The sequence below is a fragment of the Muscardinus avellanarius genome (assembly GCF_963383645.1).
Source record: "Muscardinus avellanarius genome assembly, chromosome: 15".
NCBI lineage: Eukaryota > Metazoa > Chordata > Mammalia > Rodentia > Gliridae > Muscardinus > Muscardinus avellanarius.
In genome coordinates, this window is record NC_137801.1 from 33,008,384 (window position 1) to 33,029,144 (window position 20,761).

The window sequence follows — 20,761 nt, forward strand, 5'->3', positions numbered from 1 at the left end:
GTAAAAAAATTGTCATAAAAAACTTTCTAAAATTTTAGCTGCTAAGCTTTCATTATACAGAAACATTTTTAAGCAAAAAATGAAGTAATTTATATTTACAAATAAATAGTACTATATTCTTCACAATTAACTTCAGCATTGATTTATGTATTAATACTGGCAATAAGGATAATAACTAACACAGAGACTTTAATATATATGTGTCAGGCACTAAATGTCTTAATATTAATTAATTTAATCTTTACACCACTCTTCTTTGGTAGGGATTAATGTTATTCCCACATTGCAAATGAGAAAACAAAAGTACAGAAAAGTTAAAAAACTTGTCATGGTCACATACCGGGTAAATGACCATGCTGGGATTCAAACCCAAGCAATCTGACTCCAGAGTTTGAGCTTAAAGCATTATACTATAAAGGTGTTCATTCAAAGGGTGCTAAAACCTTTGAGTTGATTGACTAGCCTTAAATGTTTTTCATTTAAAAACCTAATATGAAAGGCTAATTCAATTATGTAATTATGAAAACCTCTTTACATCCTTTACCACCTGATGGTACAGTCAAATAAATGTATTCAATACCAACCAAATATATTTCTGTAAGACATATATTAAAATAAAAATCAGTGCCCAGACACGGCAGTGCACGCTTGTAATCCCAGCATTTGGGAGGTGGAGACCAGAGGATTGTGTTTCCAGAGAGGATCATGGTTTGTGGACAGCCTCAGCTACTTAGTGAGATCCCTTGCAACTCAGTGAGACCCTGTTTCAAAAATAAAGAATAAAAAATTAGGGCCTGAGGTGTCACTCAGAGGTAGAATGACCCTGGGTTCCATCCCCAGCACTGCAAAAAAATATATATAAATAAAAATAAAATAAAAATCATTTTAAAAGATAAATTCACAAAATTATATTCCCTGTACTTACAAGTACATAATTATATCTAAATAAGCAGAAACTTTTAATTTATACAGAAACAAAAGTAATTGTCAATTTAAAATGCTTTATTTAGCCAAGTGTGGTGGCACATGCTTGCAATCCCTGTACTTGAGAGGCTGAGACAGAAGAATATCAGGTTCATTTGATGCAGATGGCTTTTGGGTTAACATTTACTTAGATTCCCTATGCTAAAAGTACTATGTGAGGCAGGCGTGGTGGCGCACGCTTGTAATCTCAGTACATGAAGGGCTGAGATGGGTGGATTGTGGTTTGCAGCCAGCCTCAGCTACTTAGTGAGACTCTGTTTCCAAATAAATGAATATAAAATAGGGCTTGGAGGTAGAATGCCTCTGAGTTCAATCCGCAGTACTGCGCCCCCCCCCCCCAAAAAAAAAGCTTTATAATAGGATCAGATTTTTTTTTGGGGGTGGTGGTACTGGGGTTCCTGGAAACCCTTCTGCCTCCGGGCTACACTTCCAGACCCATTTTATATTTTTTATTTGGAAACAGGGTCTCCTAAGCCAGCAAGGCTGGCTTTGAACCTGCAAGATCCTCCTGTCTCTGCCTCCCAAGCACAGGGTTTACAAGCGTGTGCCACCATGCCTGGCTTAGGATCAGAATTTTCAAAATAACATTTTAAATTATTAACAGAAAGGCACATTTACTCCCATATCAACCAATGGAGAACAATATGTTTCATTCCTTTACCATAGGACTATCCATTCGTGTAACTTGAATTGTTCTTAGTTGCAATATTCCCTTGCTAATGGATTGGTGGAGGCCCATGAATCACCTGGCAATAACTGATAACACCATTAACAAAGGAATCTAGGGCATCAAAGGAATTTAAAATGCATCAAAGAAGGTAGACATGAGGTGGAGCCATTGCTAACAGTATGAAATTTAATCTTTTAACTCAAAAACCAACAAAGGTATTAGAAGATCTCCTCAGACAAATTAATGAAAAATTAAAATACAATTGGCAGGAAAGATTCATTTAAAAATGGTTTCTTCTTAGCCAGGTGTGGTGGTACACGCTTGTAATCCCAGCATTTGGGAGGCTGAGACAGAAGGATCCGGGTTTGTGGCCAGCCTCAGCTACTTAGTGAAGCCCTTTACAACTCAGTGAGACCCTGTTTCAAAATAATGAATTAGAACTAGAGCTGGGGGGTGTAGCTCGAAGATAGAATGCCCCTTGGTTCCATCCCCAGTACCGCCAAAAAAAAAAAAAAAAAAAAGATTTCTTCTAACAAATCCCCATAACTGATAAAACACTTAGACATCCACTTAGTGGCAGTACAAACCAGTTCTAAATACTTATTTCAAACTAAACTTAAATTCCCATTAAATGAGAAAAAAATTTCAATTAGTGCTGAATAAATATTTGTTTCTTTCCCTAGGATGAACAGATATACAAGTGATGAACCAGAATACTACTCCGGGAGCATTCGTAAATAAAGGAGGGCAGAGTGTACCTGTACCTGGGTACTATTCGGGTATATCATTTCAACTGTTCACAAAGCTTCTAAAAATGCTACAACAATTTGCTTCTGCACCTTTTGATATCCTTCCTCCTGTGTGTTGTCTTTCATATCACATCTTTTGTGGCATCTTCCACAAATAAAGATAAGATGTTATTCTCTCCAATGCTCAGAATTTTAAAATCACACCATTTTGTTGCTGCTGTTGTTGTTGTTGTGCTTTATTGAAAAGAAAATCAGAGCTGGGGATATATCTCAGTGGTAGAGTGTTTGGGAAGGAGCCGAAGGGAAGGAAGAAATTCAGACTGGGAGATTCTATTATGGAACAGCAGAGAAATGAGAATTTATACAAAGCTACTTTGTTTACAACAGAAATTTTGTTCCCAGTGACCACAGGAGGGCACACTCTACTGAAGTTACACACAAATTCTGTCCAAAATGGATGCTGTACACAATGTGCTCTCCTAAAAATAGATTACAAACAGTTAACACTAGCACATATTTAACAGGAAAATCATGACATTACACTACTAATGAGTAGTTTATCAAAGTCAATATTTACTACAGGCTTGACTAATAAATATAATACTTGAAAAGGTAGCTAGGCATGGTGGAGACATTTGTAATCCCAGCGCTTGGGAGGCTGAGACAGGAGGATCACACAGGTTTGAAGCCAGCCTCAGCTACTTAGTGAGGCTCTCAGCAACTTAATGAGACCTTGTTTCCAAATAAAAAATGTAAAATAGGTCTGGGAGTATAGCCCAGAAGTAGAAAAGCCCCTGAGTTCCACCCTCAGTATCACACACACACACACACACACACACACACACACACACACACACACAGGTAGATAGGTCCAGAATTTTCTAAAGTATAAATTTTAAACTATGGTTCTTTAGAGGGAACAAAAAACTAGACAACCAAAATGATTACTATTCTTTTTATTTCTATACTGTCTAAAATATTTTCCAAAATAAAATTTATTTGGCAATATTAGCATATTCACTTAAAAGGAACTTTTTTTAAACTTCTCAGAAAAATTCTGCTTTCTGAGCCTTTCCTCATCAAAATCCATGGTTATTAATGAAGGTTTCTTAAATCATTATGATTCATCAAGAATCTTGGTCATTTGGCTAAAATAAATCATATTTACTGTGATCTAATTTGAAAGTATTTAAAATACACTGAAAAAATAAAAGTCATTATTACCTCTAATATTCTGTATCTGCTATTCCTTTTTCAATCACTTCAAGCAATTTATTTTTTAAATGAGAGCAAGGTAGATATTATAAGACATTAACATGTATAAAGCTAAAAATTTTAGTCGACTATGTTTTTTGTGTGTGGTACTGGGGATGAAACCCACGTGGCATTCTACCCCCAAGCTACACTCCCAACCCTATTTTTTATTCTTTATTTTGAAACAGGGTTTGAGTTGCAAAGGGCCTAAATAGTAGCTGAGGCTGTCTAAGCCTCCCAAATGCTGGGATTATAAACCTGTGTGCCACCACGCCCAGCATGTAGTAAACTATTAATAATATAAAGCTTCCATTCCTCCTAAGGCAAAAAAACTGAGGATAAATATCCTTAGCACCTGAACCGAGACATTCCTCCCCAGCATTGATAGGATCACCAGCTTTACATGCACCCCAAATGAGGTTCTGACCACAATGTCCTTGAATCCAAAACTCTTTTAGGAATATATATACACCAATGCCTCAAAGACAAAAGTCCAAATTCCAGCCAAGCATGATGGTATGCATTTGTAATCCCAGTACTTGGGAGGCTGAGACAGGATGATCACAGGTTCAAGGACAGCCTCAACAAGTAGTGAGATTCATTGACCTAGTGAGACCCTGTTTCCAAATAAAAAATAAAATAGGTAGGGGATGTAAACATCAAGTTTATGCTTTTACTGTGTAGTTTGGTGGTTTTTAGTATACAGATTGAGTTATGTAACTACCACTATCAAATTTCAGAACATTTTCATCACTACCAAAAGAACCTCAGACTCGTTTACCTATTGCTCCTCCTCTCCGTTCCTGGCAATTACTCCTTGTCTGTGGATTTGGCTGTTCTGGACCTATCACATTCAAAATAACATGTTGTCCTTTCTGAATGGTTTCTTTCACATGACATAATGTTTTCTAATTCACCCATATTGAGTATATACTGATGTATTATTGCCAAATAATATTTCATTGTATAAAAATACCATGTTTAGCTGGGTGTGGTGGTGTGCGCTTGTAATCTCAGTACTTGGGAGGCTGAGGCAGGAGAATTGAAGGATCCCAGCTAACCTCAGCTACTTAGTGAGGCCCTCTACAATTAAGTGAGACCTTGTTTCAAAATAAAGAATAAAAAATAGGAATGAAGGGGTAGATTGGAGGTAGAATACCCCTAGGGTTCAATCCCCAGTAACACAAAACAAGAAGAAAAGAAAATATCAATCACGTTTTGTTTACCAATTCATTAGTTGAAGGATACATGAGTTATTTCTTTTTGGTTGTTATTAATAATGGTATTAGTTGACTTTTTTTTTTTTTTTTTGGTGGTACTGGGGTTCCTGGAAGCCCTTCTATCTCCGGGCTACACTCCCAGACCTATTTTTACATTTTTATTTGGAAACAGGGTCTCCTAAGCCAGCACGCACTTCGAACCTGCACGATCCTCCTGTCTCTACCTCCCAAGCGCAGGGATTACAAGTGTACACCACCACGCCTGGCTTAGTTGACAATTTTTGAATGGACCTTATGTTTTCAATTCTTCTGAGTACACTTAAGAGAGAAATGCTGGGCCATATAGTAAATATATATTTAACTTTTTTAAGAACTGCCAAACTGTTTTGAAGTTAGCTGCACAATTTTATATTATCACCAGCAATGTATACGGGATCCAAAATATCCCCTTTTTAAAAATTTGTGCCAGTCTAGTAAGTATAACGTGGTATCTCACCAAGGTTTGGTTTACATTTCATTAAAGATTAATAATGTTAGGCATCTTTTCATATGCTTTTGACCATTTGAATAGCTTCTTTGGGAGAAGCCTATTCAATTCTTTGCCCATTTTTAGCTGTTATCTTATTGTTAACTTGGAAGAATTCATTATATATACATATATTCTGGATATAACCCCCTTATCAATTACATTATTTGCAAATATTCCCTCTAATTCTGAGTTATCTTTCATTTTTATGGAGTATCTTTGGAAGCAAAGAAGTTTTTAATCTTTTTTTTTTTTTTTTGTGTGTGTGTGTGTGTGTGTGTGTGTGTGTGTGTGTGTGTGTGTGTGTTACTGGGAATGGAATCCAGGGGCATCTACCTCCAGGCTACACCCCCAGCCCTATTTTTTTTTCTTTATTTTGAAACAGGGTCTCACTGAGTTGCAAAGAGCCTCACTAAGTAGCCTCACTAAGAATGCTGGGATTATAGGAGTGCAACACCATGCCTGGCCTAGAAGATTTTACTCTTGATCAAGCCCAAATTAGTTACTTTTTGTCACTTGTGCCTTTAGTATTATAATTAAGAATCCCAAGTCCACAAAGATTTCTTTCCTGTTTTCTTCTAATAGCTTCATAATTTTAGCCCTTACTTTTAGGTCTATGATCCACTTTAAATTTGTGTGTGGTGTCAGGTGGGGATTCAATTTCATTCTTTTACATAAAGATATGAAATTGTGAACTATAACATTTTAATTATAAAATCCTTTATTATCTGGCCCATGTTTATCTTTCTAGTTATTCCCTAATTTATACCTTTTGCTCTGACCAAATGAAATACCCTGCCACTCCTCAGTGCTATCCAATTCCAAGCCATCCTTTCAAGTCTACCTTAGGATATCCTGATCCTGGTCCTATACCTTATTCTGGTTTAGTCATTCATATATATACTTTCAGAGATCATGAGAATGCGCCTAGTGAGAAAAATCTTGCTGATATAGAACTGAGCTCAGTTTATAAGAGTCCTTGGAAACAGTACAACTACTGCAAAGCTATTCCAGAATTCAGTTAGGTTTGGTTTGCCTCTGGAGGCCATTCAGATTAGAACTAGTTTGGGAAAGGATTTTTCTGAGACGATTCCACACTGATTGCTGAATTATTTTCAACTATCAGAAAAGAATTTCTAGCCGGGCTTGGTGGTGCATGCTTGTAATCTCAGCATTTGGGAGGCTGCGACAGGAGGATTGTGGTTCATGGACAGCCTCAGCTATTTAGTGAGGCCCTTTGCAACTCAGTGAGAGCCTGTTTCAAAATAATAAAAAGGATAAAAATAGGGCTAGGGCTGTAGTTTGGAGGTAGAATTCCCCTAAATTCCATTCCTAGTACTGGAAAAAAAAATAGAGAGAAAGTGTTCCTTTTCATGTGGGGCTGGAGGTAAGCAACATAATCAAGAAACAAATATTATGAACCAAAAAGTAGACTAGACACTATATAAAGTGAGTTAAAGGCAGTCATTAACAGCAAAAACAAACAAACCCAAACAAAAAAACAAGCATCTACTACTATGTGTTGAACAAAAAAACAAGCATCTACTACTATGTGTTGAACACCCTGAGATTTACAAAGATATTCAATGCAAACATGAAAAGTTCTGAAACCAGAATTTAAAAATGCAAAATTTAATAATGCTCTGCCAGTAACAAGCAATGGGATATGAGCAAGTAATTTCCCTGTATCTTCTTCCTGGCCACTCTGTCTCCAATTTAAAAATAAGAAGGTGAAAATAGACTATTTCTAAGTTTCCTTCTAATGCTAAATCAATGTTTACATAATATATTCTAAATACTGAACCAACTGGCAGGTTATATAAAACCATCTAAGGAGATTAAATACAAAACAACAAAACACTAGCACTAACTTCGAACCAACAGATTTAGAATGGTACTTAGGAATCTGTATTTAAAGCTACTGTGATGCTTGTGATCAAACAGTCAGGTTTGAGGACCTACTGTAAAGCACTGTGTCACTGAGTTTTATAAAATGTTAACTACCAACTTACTAGGTATGAAAAGAGTTTTATGGATGGCTTCATGATGGTAATACCACTTATGAAGAAGCTTGGGAGGCAGAATGGATTACACCATGGAAAAGAAATGAGAAAAAGAAAGAAAGAAAAGTATGACTCAAGGCTTATAGACTATTTTGAGTGTACTGGAAGGCCAAGCCTCAGGGTGCCTCCCATAAAATACTTCCTTTCAGAGGAAAATGGTAACCCACACTCACTGCTGAAGGACTAGTCTTATGTTTGCTTTTCCACAGTTAACTGGACTAGGTATGAGCCCGCCACAAAGCAAACCACAGGAAGAATGGTATGGTGACATGGTTTGCCCAGGGCACTCCTACTTTATGCTTAACTACCTGAACATTACTATTAATAGAACCCATTTTCAATCTCAAATAATTCAAATTTCATTTGATGTGGATTATAAATTGCAAGATTAATCTACCAGTGAGTCCTGAGCCAACAGGAAAATAGAAAATAAGACAGATTTTCTTTAGTAAGGATCAGCAAACATGCCTGTTTTTATAAATAAAGTTTTACTAGTATAAAGCCATGTTCATTTGTTCAAGTACTGTTTATAGCTGCTTTCACAATATAATAGCAGAGTTGAATAGCTGATATGGAGATCATACGGCTCACCTCAGGTATTATATTTCACTGAAATATTTACAGAACTGAAAACTTGGGACTTACTGGGTCAAGCTGTCCCACAGTCTGGTATTTTGTTATGGCAGCCCTAGCAGACCAATAATACACAAGCAAACGTTCTTTTGGTTAAGTCCAATCTATCTCCAGTTTTCTTTTATGGATTATCATTTTAGTGTCATGCCCAAGACTTCTTTTTAAATTCTGTATCACAAATATTTTCTCCTATGTTTTATCTCAAAGGTTTCAGTTTTACATTTAGATTTATGACATATTTTGAGTTATTTCATATTTAAGATGTAAAGTTTAGGTTGAGATTCATTTTGGGTTTTGTATACATATCTGAATGTTGCAATACCAGTTATTAAAAAGACAACCCTCCCTCCATTGAATTGCCTCTCACCTCTACAAAAGTCAATTTGCTGTATTTATGTGGCTTATTCCTGGATGCTACATTATTTATACTGACCCGCTGATCTTGTGTCTGTCCCATATCAATACCATACAATTTTGATTAGTATAGCTGGAATAAGTCTTAAAAATCAGGTACTATATGATTCTTCCAATTTTTTCTTTTTCAAAATAGTTTTGGCTATTCCAGGGCCTTTGCCTTTCCATGTGAATTTTAGATTCCATTTGTCTATATTCACACAAAAGAAGTCCTGCTGGGATTTTTTAAAGAAAATGCAGTTAATCTATAGACCAATTTGTAGAGATCATCTTTATTGTACAGATCTTAAAATCCATAAACACTAGTATCAGGTCTCCCCTGATATCTTTCATCAATGTTTTATAGTTATCAGCATATAGATTCTATATATTATTTTAGTTGTGATTTAAATAGGCACATAAGGCTAGTAACAACTGTTTTAGATAGCACTGTTCTAAGAAGTTTGAAGCTAGAAATACTGAGATATATAGTACCACCATGCAATGCAATTCTATATGAAATGATGCTATAAAATTGTGCCAGTGTCACAGCCAGCAGGCTTTAAGTGATGCTGAAACTGAAAAGATACAAGGAAGAGACAATCAATCAAGAACAGAGAACAGATGCACAGAAAAATAAAAGAGGTGAAAACAGATCTCCAAGCTGCCTTGAGTTTCTTACAATTTTCCAATTCCACATCATATCTATCTTTGCATAGCCTCTCTTCTTGAATTAATTTGAATGGTTCCTTGTTTCTTGAAACCAGATAATTAAAGATCTACGTTTCTAGGGCTAAATAAATTTCAGAAAAGAGAAAAATAGATTGAGACGATCATACTAACTTTAAAAAAAATGCACTTAGCAGATAATGATTGGACACAAACATGAAAAATAATCTGGGAATGATAAAAGAGCACAGGCAGTTCCAAAACATATCAGTAACTTCTACTTCAAAGCTTTATTCTGAGTTTTTAAATTCAAAATGAACTTTTCCCATATCAACAACACTTTTAAATGGTAACTGGGTCAGACATGGTGGTACACACTTGTAATCCCAGTACTTGGGAGGATGACACAGGAGGATCACAGCTAGTCTCAGAAACTTAGGCTCTTAGCAACTTAGTAAGACTATGTGTCAAAATAAAAATAGGAATAGGCGTGTAACACACAGAGGTAGAAAATGTCCCTGGTTCATTCCAAGTACTACCAAAAAAAAAAAAAAAAAGTAACTGGAAGATCACAAATGTTAATAATATGGATAAAATTTAACAGTGGCCTTAAGTGTGGAAAATAATAAGGAACCAGGTAACCAAATTCTAACTTTCTACTACAGAAGCAACAGCAGCAGCATTCTTAGCCCAATGGTGCTTACACTCCAGGGTATACTAAAAAAAACAGTAATAAAAATCACTTAAGGTCTTGCTTTTGGAAATAAATTAGATATGAAATACTCTCTCAGTACCTAGATACTAAGAGACAAGATAAAATGAACACTCTTCAACATGCATGGCTGAAAAGAAAAAAATATCCACAAGTGGCCAAACAAAGAATACAGTATTGAGCTCAAAAAATATCTGGTGGGCTAGGGGTGTAGCAGTGGTAGAGAGCTTGCCTAGCACATGTGAGGCCCTGGGTTCAATCTCTAGTACCGCATGCATTCATGAGTGAATGAATATGCTGACGAAATACTGAATAAAATCAGAGTGGTAAACTAAAACTAAAGATAGACCTTAGCTTAAACTTGGAATCTAGAGACTTAAATTTTGATTTTTATTAGATATGGTGAGAGTTGGAATTGAGATTACTGTATAAAACCACAATGCCTGTGAAAGGCCTCACCTCTCAGAGAATAGGTAGATATAAGAAAAGGACTCTAATGACAAGAGAATGAATAAAAAGCAACTTCTCTATATCACATCTTTGTAATTCTTCTGGATTTCTTAATTATAAGCCTAACCTTGATTGAGTACAGGGTTAAAATTTTACACTTTCTGCGAGGTCCAGAAGTTTCAAACCATGAAATTAGTTTTTGGATTGGTGAGATGTGCCAAAAACAAAAGTAACTTTGCCAGAGAGAACATATCTTCATCTTATATTCCAGGAGATTCCTAAATACTAACATTTAGCCAAATATAGAAAACAAACCACCAGAGCAGCAAAAGCAATGTAAAACAAAATTAAATATGCAAAACTTAAAATTTTGGAATAATCATATAAAGTTACAACAAGTATGCTTTACATTTACAGATATAAAAGAACACAGGCCAGAAACAAGAGCTCAATAAAAATGACCTGGCAGAGAGAACAAAAAGAATGGAACAGAATTTCTGGAAATAAAAAAAAATATAACCCTTGACACAAAGAATTACTCATTTAAGAGACAAACCTGAAACAGCAAAAAGACAAAAGAAAATACAAGAAATTAAAGAACATGAAGAGTAGAATAAAAAGATCTATAATACATCCAACTCAAGTTTCACAAGAAAGAATGAAGAATCAGTATTTCAAGAGATAATTAAGGCCGAGCATGGTGGCACACACTTGTAATCCCCGCGCTTGGAGAGGAGGATCGCTCAGGTTCGAAGCCAGTCTCGCTGGCTTAAAAGACCGTTTCCAAATAAAAAAGTATAAAATAGGTCTGGGAGTGTAGCCCGGAGGTAGAAGAGTTTCCAGGAACCCCAGTTCCACCACACACACACACACACACACACACACACACACACACACACACACACACGAGAGATAATTAAGAATGGATAGAAGACATTAAAACCTCAGATTCAGAAGACACAAGTCCCAAAGAGAATAAATAAAAAGAAATCCACATCTAGACACACCATATGAAACTGCAAAGCACTAAAGACAATCTTTAAAAGCAGTTGAAGAAAAGAACTCAGTTTATCCACAAAGGCACAGCAATTACATTTCTCACAGCAATAAAATCCAGGACTACATAATAATACTGTACTAAGAAAAACTGCATCAATCTAAAAATTATATTCTTAAGTACAACATTTAAGAAATCAGGCAAAAAAAAAAACACTTTCTAACAAAAGAAGAGTTTAACACCAAAAGATGTGCAATAATGCAAAATTTTAAGGATAAAACAGGCTCAAATAAAAGTATAAAATGCAAGAAATAAGCCGGGCGTGGTGGCGCATACTTGTAATCCCCGCGCTTGGGAGGCTGAGACAGGAGGGTCGCACAGGTTCGAAGCCAGCCTTAGCTACTTAGTGAGACTCTCAGCAACTCAGTGAGACTCTGTTTCCAAATAAAATATAAAATAGGTCTGGAAGTATAGCCCAGAGGTAGAAAGCCTCTGGGTTCCACCCCTAGTACCAAAAAGAAAATAAAAAAAGCAAGAAATATCAATAGAAATGGCAATCTTGGCTGGATATAAACAAATGCTGATGACTATAGAAAACAATAATACGTCCAATTTATGAAATTTCTTTAAAAGCTAGATTCAAATATTGAACAAAATGTCACGAAAATGGGAAGGTCAAATTACTCCAAGGACCTTGCACTGTTTGGGAAGTAGGCAGAGTTAGTAAATAATTTTGAATCTTAGATTAGGTGTATATACTAAGTTATAAAGAGTAACTTATAGAATAATAAAAGTACTCTTGCTGGGTGTGGTTACACACACTGTAATCCCATTACTTATAAGACACTGAAACAGAAGGATAGTATCGCAGGTTCAAGGGCAGCCTCAGGAACTTAGTGACCCTGTTTCATAATATAAGCAAGCAGTATTTGGGAGGCTGAGACAAGAGGATCACAGGTTTGTGGTCAGCCTCAATAACTTAGTGAGACCCTGTGCAACTTAGCGAGACCCTGTTTCAAAATAAAGGATAAAAAATAGGGCTGGGCATATAGCTTAGAGGTAGACTGTCCCTGGGTTCCATCCCTAGTACAGCCAAAAAAAGAAATCCAAATATGTGTGTATAAATAAATATATAAGTAAAATATATATGCAAAAATCTAAAACATATGTGTATGTAAATAAATATATATGTGTGTGTCAGTAAGTAAATAAGACTAGGAGTAGGATATCACTCCCAAATGGTAGAAATGGGGTTTGTTTAGAAATGTAGAGGACATTACAAGTTGTCCCAATTACTGGTGATGATAATGGCTTTGGAAAGTAGAAGCAAGTATTTAAAATGTCCTACTGTGCCTACAGAGAGCCACACAATGACAGTACTGACCAAATGCCAATATTAATGTTACGGTTTGGATAGGTCTGAATATGTCCCCCTAAAAGTTCATGTGTTGGAGTCTTAGTCCCCAGGAACATGAGAGAGTGGTACTGGGAGGTGGTGTGAACCTTGAAGAAGTGGGGCAGAGTGGAAGGCTCCTGGGTCACTGGGGGTGTGCCCTAAGAAGGAATTACAGGATCCCAGGTTCATTGACTTCCATTGCCATAATGTTGTTAGGACATCACTAGCAGCCAAACCAATAACACTACCCAGTATTGGATTTTCAGTCTCCAAAATTGTGAGCTTTTTATTTATACTGAATAAATAATTCAGTATGGAAATTAACTTGATAAAAATCACTTGTACATCTACTTTAACTCACAGATTCTTAATTTCCAGATCCACACATATAGATCCTAAATCAGTAGATCTGAGGCAAGCAATAGGACTGATAAATTTTAACAGCACCCAGGTGACTGATTCAACCACTTTGAAAAGACTTTAGGGCCAGGTGTGATGGCACACACTTGTAATCAGTACTTGGAAGGCTGAGACAGGCAGATCACAGCTTCACAACCAGCCTCCGCTACGTAGTGAGGCCTCTGAAACTTAGTGAGATCTTGTTTCAAAAACATAGAATAAAAAATAGCATTGGGGGATGTAGCTTGGAGGTAGAATGCCCTTGGGTTCAATCCCCAGTATGGCAAAAATAAATAAATAAATAAATAAATGAAACAAAGAAAAAGATCTGAAGTTTTAGCCAGGATGGTACACACTTGTAAGCCTGGTACTTGGGTGTCTGAGAAAGGAGAATTACAGGTTCGAGGACAGCCTCAGCAAGCAGTGAGATTTGCACCAACCTAGCAAGACCCTGTTTTCAAATAAAAGTAAGAGTTGGGGATGTAGCTAGAAGGAAGAATGTCCCTGGGCTCAACCAGTGACATACGCATGCACGCACGCGCATGCATAGACTTTAGCCTAATAATGAAGAATGAAATGATAAATAACGAGATTTAAGAGATCACAAAGGAAGGCTCTAGAGGAAGAGATGCCCAGGGTTAAGGAGAAATCTAATGGCAAAGATTATATAATGTGCAAAAATCATACACACATATCATTGTTTCCAATCACAAATTGTAGATTAGATAGAAAAGATCTTTTCTACAATTAATAAAACCATAAGCAGAACAGTACTTTCCCATCATGTAAAATGCTTTTTCTTTTAAACACTGGAAATGAAAATACAACAGAATAGTTCAAGACACAATCAGTAAAATCATTCAACCCCAAACCTAGAAATCAATTGCCTATAAAAATGGTGGGAAAGTCTGCTTTCAGAAATTCTGCCCATACTATGAACTAGATCCCTCAAGTAATGACTTTTATTAAATATATTTGTTAAATATATTCAAGGAGGAGATTTTGGTTAAAAAGTACTAAAGAAAATACATGCCACTTTCTTTTTCTAGAGATTAACCATGCACAGCAGTACATTAAAAGATTCTGTAGGTTCTGCAGTAAAGAATATTGTTTACTTCTATTTGACTCTGTATCTCCCATCATTTTTTAAGTAAGTAGACTCCACTTCTTCATCCAACTTACTGGCAAATTTAGGGTTTAGATAAATGTATTCAGTTAAATAAACTACTACTACCTCCTTGGCATCATGAACAGTGCCTGGAACATAACAGGTGCTCAAAAACTTTTCGCTAAATGAGCAACTATGTGCTGGGGCATGTTTAAAATCCAGCTTGGAAGCCGGGCATGGTGGCGCACGCTTATAATCCCAGCATTCGGGAGGCTGAGACCAGAGCATCAAGGTTCACGGACAGCCTCAGCTACTTAGTGAGGCCCTTTGCAACTCAGTGAGACCCTGTTTCAAAATAAAGAATAAAAAATTGGGTAGAGGGTGTAGCTCAGAGGTCAAGTGCCTCTGGGTTCCATCCCCAGATCTGCAAAAAAATATATAAATAAAAAATAAAATAAAATCCATCTTGGGAGAATGAGGGTAGAACCAGTCTTGATTTGTAGCATTTTAATGGTGCAAACACTCCCAACACAGGAGATCACAACCTTCCAACCAATGTGGAACCTCCAAGCATAAAGTTGGAAAGAGATACTCATTATCTTACTAGTTTAAAAGGCTCCAGGGTATGGAATGTAATGTTTATTAAATGAGAATGCAGAGTAACACCTCACTACCCAGTATCCCTAGGAATGAAGGTTGACTTTTTCAAATAATAGAAAAATTTTTAAATGAAAATGTAGATTAATTCAAAAAAGTACACTATTTATTGTGTACAAATAGATTATTTCAAATAGATTATTTCTAATTATATAGATAGATTATTTATATCTAATTATATAAATATAATATATTTATATATTATATAAATAGATTATATAAATTATATAAATAGATTATAATATTATAAATTATATATTATAAATTATAATATTATAAATTATATAAATAGATTATTTCCAATTATATCTATCATTGATAAACTGTCCTAGAGTGATGGTCTTAAAGGCTACTGAAGATGTAATGGTACTTCTCCCTATATTATAGCATGGGCTTTTAACCTGGGGCCCAGGGTGAGCCTCAGTGAACTCAAGAATGCCCCGGAACTGAAAAACAAAACTCATATAGTTACACATTCTGAGAAGAAAGATTACAGCGTCAGTCAGATTCCTCAAAGGTGTCCACAAGCCAAAGGTTAGAACCACTTCTCCAAGCTCAGCTGTTCTGCTTATCTAATTTGAAGGGTTTGGTTTCCTTCCTCTCTCATCAGGTAGACAGTAGTAGTTACTTCTTCCTGTCAGTGTGATACTTGGAGCCACCTCCACCTGCTATTTTGCTCTAGGTTAGAGAAACTGATAAGCAAGTGTGATCACCGAGGGCTTTACTTCTAAATATAGTGAATAAAAATAATACTTTGAAAACTGAGGCAAATATGTTAAAATAAATTGAATATTTATTTATGCAAATAACTGGTGATCCATTAGTCTATTATTATTTAAACACACAAAATACCCTATCTACTAAAATCTTTATCTCCTTAGAAGCCTTTCATTTTAGGTAATATCAACCTTACAAAGAAGATATTAGTCTTCATCTTATCCATGGTTTCAGTTACCTGTGGCAAGCTCTGAACAGAGAATAATAATCAATCAATTCATGAATTTTAAATAGCTTTCATTACAGTATATTATAATTACTCTATTTTATTGGTTATTGTTCATCTCTTACTGTGCATGCATGCATGTGTGCGTGTTACTAAGGATTGAACCCAGGGGTATTCTATCTCTGAGCCACACCCCCAGGCCTATTTTAGTTTTTATTTTGAAGCAGAGGCTCACTAAGTTGTTGATGCCATGAACCTGCGATCCTCCTGTCTCCATCTCTCAAGCACTGGGATTATAGGGCACCACTCCTGGCTTTTGCCTATTTTATAAACATGTACATCTAGGAAAAAGTAGAGTTCAATACTATCTGAAGATTTAGGCATCCATAGGCAGGTGTGTAGGAACATTCCCTGCAGATAAATGGGGGGGGGGGGAGTAGTAATTACTATAGCTATCCTTCAAATGTATGTCATAAAACTTAGTACTTATAGTAACCTTTCCAAAAGAAAGTCAGAATAGTATAGTGACATATGCATATCTGTGTTTATAGCAGCACCATCACACTAGTCAAACCATGGAACCAGCCTAGGTGCCCATCAAAAGACAGATGGATTATAAAAATGTATATTCACACAAAAGACTTTTATTCAGCCATAAAGAAGAAAATGTTGTCATTTGCAGAAAAATGGGGGGATTTATTCTCTAAGTGAGATCAGCCAATCACAGAAAATCAAGAGTTGAATGTTTCCTCACATATGTAGAAGCTAGAGAGAAAAATAACAAAAGGAAATTCAGATAAATGAGACCCTGTTTCAAAATAAAAAATAAAAAAGGCTGGCAATGTAGCTCAGAGGTTGAATGCCTCTAGGCTTAATCCCTAATACCAAAAAACGTGTTTTGTTTTATATTACATAAATTCTTTTATTACTTTTTTTTCCTTAACCAAATATTTACCTATTACAAGAGCATAACCAATACGAGTAATACCACTTTTTTCCCTCATATTTCTCCTGTTTCCAACATCCTTCAACGATAGCATCTTTTTTGCTTCTGTTATTGCTGGGCTTTTACTTCAGTCTCAGGGTCAACCTCAAGAGGGGTTAGGGAAAGGCAGTAGGACTTTTTAAGGACACGCTGCTCTAGAGCAAGCCTGAAATGAAGGTGGCCTGAACTAAGGTAATTTAATGGTGGTGGAGATAAATGGCTAAAATTCTACTTTATTCCAGATTGTGGTTCTCCACAGCAAAAACTGACAAGGACCACATTGTTTGCTAAATAAATAGTTATGTTTCTGCTGAACTTTTCATCCAGAAGAGTCCTCAAAGGAAGGACCATTATGGAGTAGGACCATTTGTCTCCATCATTGCTGGACCTGAGCTCACTCCAACTGCCTAATACCAAGATACCGCATTCTCAGAAAAATTATAAAAGTTTGGCCAGGTGGGCGGAAAAAGAACAGATCTTAAAAAGAGAATGCACGGATAGAGGATCCGTTCAGAGAACATATGAGGGACAATTTGGTTACAAGGCCAATGATAAGACTAGACAGGCGCTACAACAGCTAGAGACCTAGATCTCAACAGGACTGAACTGATCTCACTGGTTCTCAAAAAGACTTCTAAAGTACCACATTTTGATGAGGTAACTCGCGGTTTCTCATGATAACCCTGCACAGTGCTTCAAAGTCTTAAATAGGAAAGCTGGGCAAGGAATTTCTATCACCCTAGGACACTGCTAATTCCTCTTCCCAAAGTTTTGAAAATAATTCCCCCTCCCAAAGTTTCAGAAACTTGTACAATTATCTGTAAAATCACAATTCTGGTCTCTTAAAAACTATTTTATAAAATTGTAAAGTGGACATCTCACAGAAAACAAACAAAAGTACAGGAATATCAATTATCAGTTGTATACATATATATTGCACTGTTTCAGTATGTATCAACTATTATTCTACTGTTAATCATACCCATACATAAATGCACACAATTTTACTTTAGACCTACAGCACGGTAGGTAATTGCTTATTGCATTTGTTGCAATGTTATATTTTTCCTAAATAGAGATGTTTTCATTTTCCCAATTATTTTATTTAAAAGTTTAGATAATTTCAATGTGTATCTAAAACTCAGAGTGGAATTTTTGTACCTTTTGTTTTCCACTGTGTTAAATAAATAGAGTGCCTCTCAAAATATAGGATAAACTGAAAAATATTAAGAAATATACATAAATCCAATTAAAATGGACTATAAGTGTTCAGGAAAATAGTAATTCTATACTGTGAAAGAAAAAAGGAACATCTAAAATCAAGTAGGAACTTCATAATTAAATGTCTCATAAATGTTTATGTAGAACAATCATTTTATAATGTAAACAACCATCTTTTTATATTTTAGAAATACAGACATATGTGAAATAGTTATCCAAGAGCAGAGACCTATGGTATGTGACCAGTGAATTCAGAACATGTTCTGATTATGTTGGCATATATCCTAATACAACATTTAAAAACTAAGCAGAAAAGTTGGGAGCAAGAGTGGCAAAAATAACTATGTTATCTCAACTGTACATGACAGAAATACAGTATTACAGCATTATTCAATAATATCTTACTTTTTAGTAAAACAGAGCAAATGAAATACTAGGTCCAAAAGCATGACCAAAACAATGAAGTTTGCTTGGAATATGTGCAATGCACTCTAGCAGCCAGCAACAGTGAAAGTGCTCATGATCAGAAACCTAAGATCATGACCTATTGCACCCACAACTATTTGCTTCCATTCTGGTTGGCCAGTTAAGAGCTACAGAAGGTTAACTGCTGCACACAAAAGCTGAAGAGCAGAGGCAAAGAAGCAAAGTTGATGTGCTGGTGAGAACAGACAGGGAGAATTAAACAGCTAAGAGAACAGAGAGTGGCAGAAAGCAAAGGCAGGAGGCAGAGACCGCCAGTGATGACAATCATAGGAAGGAAGCAGTCTATGATGATGGCATGGTGGAAGCTTTGCCATACAAGCATGGAGTACCTGAGCCGGCAAAATCATAGTTCACAAACAGCCAGAGTTAAGGGCATGACACCCCATTACATAAATTGCATGTTTTCTTGAAAAAAAAAAACATACAAAGAGCCTTCTAAGACACATCTGGAAGCGAAAATGTATCAGATTAACCAAGGGACAGTTTTCAAACAACAAAGTATCAAACATACTAAAAAGATGCAGTCAATGGAAAGTGTTTTTGGCACAGGAATAGACAAAACAGATCAATGGCATCCAAATTGAGCATACCATAATAAAAGACTTTTAGAACAGCTGGTGTGGTGCAACAGGGTAGGGAAGCTAGACACCTATCTCAGGCCATACACAAAATTTCAGATGTTTTAAGATAAATTTAAAGACAAAATATTCTGCATTTTTATAATCATGGAAAGACTTTCATGAGAACTCATAAATTACAGAGGAAAAAAAAGCAACATGTGAATTAAGAATTCCAAGTGGCAAAATAACTAAGTAGAAAATGGATAAATAAATGTATAGAAGTGTATAGAAGACTAAATAAATAAGTGTATAGAAGAAATAAGTGTATAGAAGAAATACAAATAAGTTAAAACATTAAAATACATTTTATGGTCTACTAATTTGGCAAAATTCTAATAAACGGAGAACATTAATGAGTGGAAAAAATGAAAAATTGGATATCATATGTTCATGATAGAAATATAAACTGGAATAATAACTTTTTAAAGATCAATTTTTAGTATCATCATTGTACAACACATACCTTTGGCCTCAGCAATGTCAGGTATAATCTATTCTATTGTAGAAACTGTACAAAGATATGTATATATTAATATCTGTTAAAATATTTATAATAAAGCTAGGAACAACCTAAATGTCCATGATTACAATGGGATATCGTAAGAATTAGAACCTTATATACTGACATAATGAGATTTCTTTAGTATGGAATGGAAGTAGAATACCAAGTTACAGAATGATATAGTGTTAAAAACAAGCAGGCATGGAAGCACTGTAATTCCAATACTTGGGATGCTACGGATCACAAGTTAGTTCAAGGCCAGCCTCAGCTTAGTATGGCCCTCTACAACTTAGTGGGACCCTGTTTCAAAATAAAGAATAAAAAATAGGGCTGGAGAGCTGGGCGTGGTGGCGCAGGCTTGTAATCCCAGCATTTGGGAGGCTGGGACCACAAGACTGAGGTTCAGAGGATTGAGGTTTGCAGACAGCCTCAGCTACTTAGTGAATCTCTCTGCAACTTAGTGAAACTCTGTTTCAAAATAAAGAATAAAAAATAGGGCAGGGGGTGTCGCTCTGAGGTTGAATGCCCCAGGGTTCCATCCCCAGTACCGCCAAAAAAAAAAAAAAAAAAAAAAAAAAAAAAGGCTGGGGTATATAGCTCAGAAGTATATAGCTCAGAAGTAAAATGCCCCTGGGTTCAATTCTGGAAGAAAGGAATGGAGGAAGGAATGGAGGGAGAGAGGGACAGACCAGTGCTTAGATATAGGTAATGGGAATAGAAATGGTGGAAGAGGAGACTTACTTTTGTGGTGTTTTATTTATTTTAAATATGCATTATATTAGGGACCAAAAAAATCCCACAAAACTGTATGAAATATGTGCTAATTTAAAAACAGTACACCAATGTATATACAACATAAAAAACTGACAGGAGAAACTGGTGATGTAGTTTATCTAAAATTCGAGTTAAATGATTAAAAGTACTGGCAGATTCTGAATCTCTGAAAGCTTTAACCAGGGCCCTATCAGGCAGAAAGCCAACTAAAAGCCCAGATTTCAGTTTTATGGGTTTCCATAAAAACATCAGAGAATGTTCCTAAGACTTCTAATTAAAAAGGAATAAGACTGATATAAGGAAATGTAACTGCTAAATCTCATGTATTTCTGTCAGTAATCCTGGCATTT

General features: G+C 35.8%; 1 protein-coding gene across 3 annotated transcripts in view; it reads right to left on the reverse strand.

The window, feature by feature from the left end:
• MAP4K3 (mitogen-activated protein kinase kinase kinase kinase 3) overlaps positions 1-20,761 on the reverse strand; it is a gene marked incomplete at both ends in the record, with an annotated part of 189,325 nt that overhangs the window by 132,212 nt on the left and 36,352 nt on the right. The window lies entirely within an intron of this gene.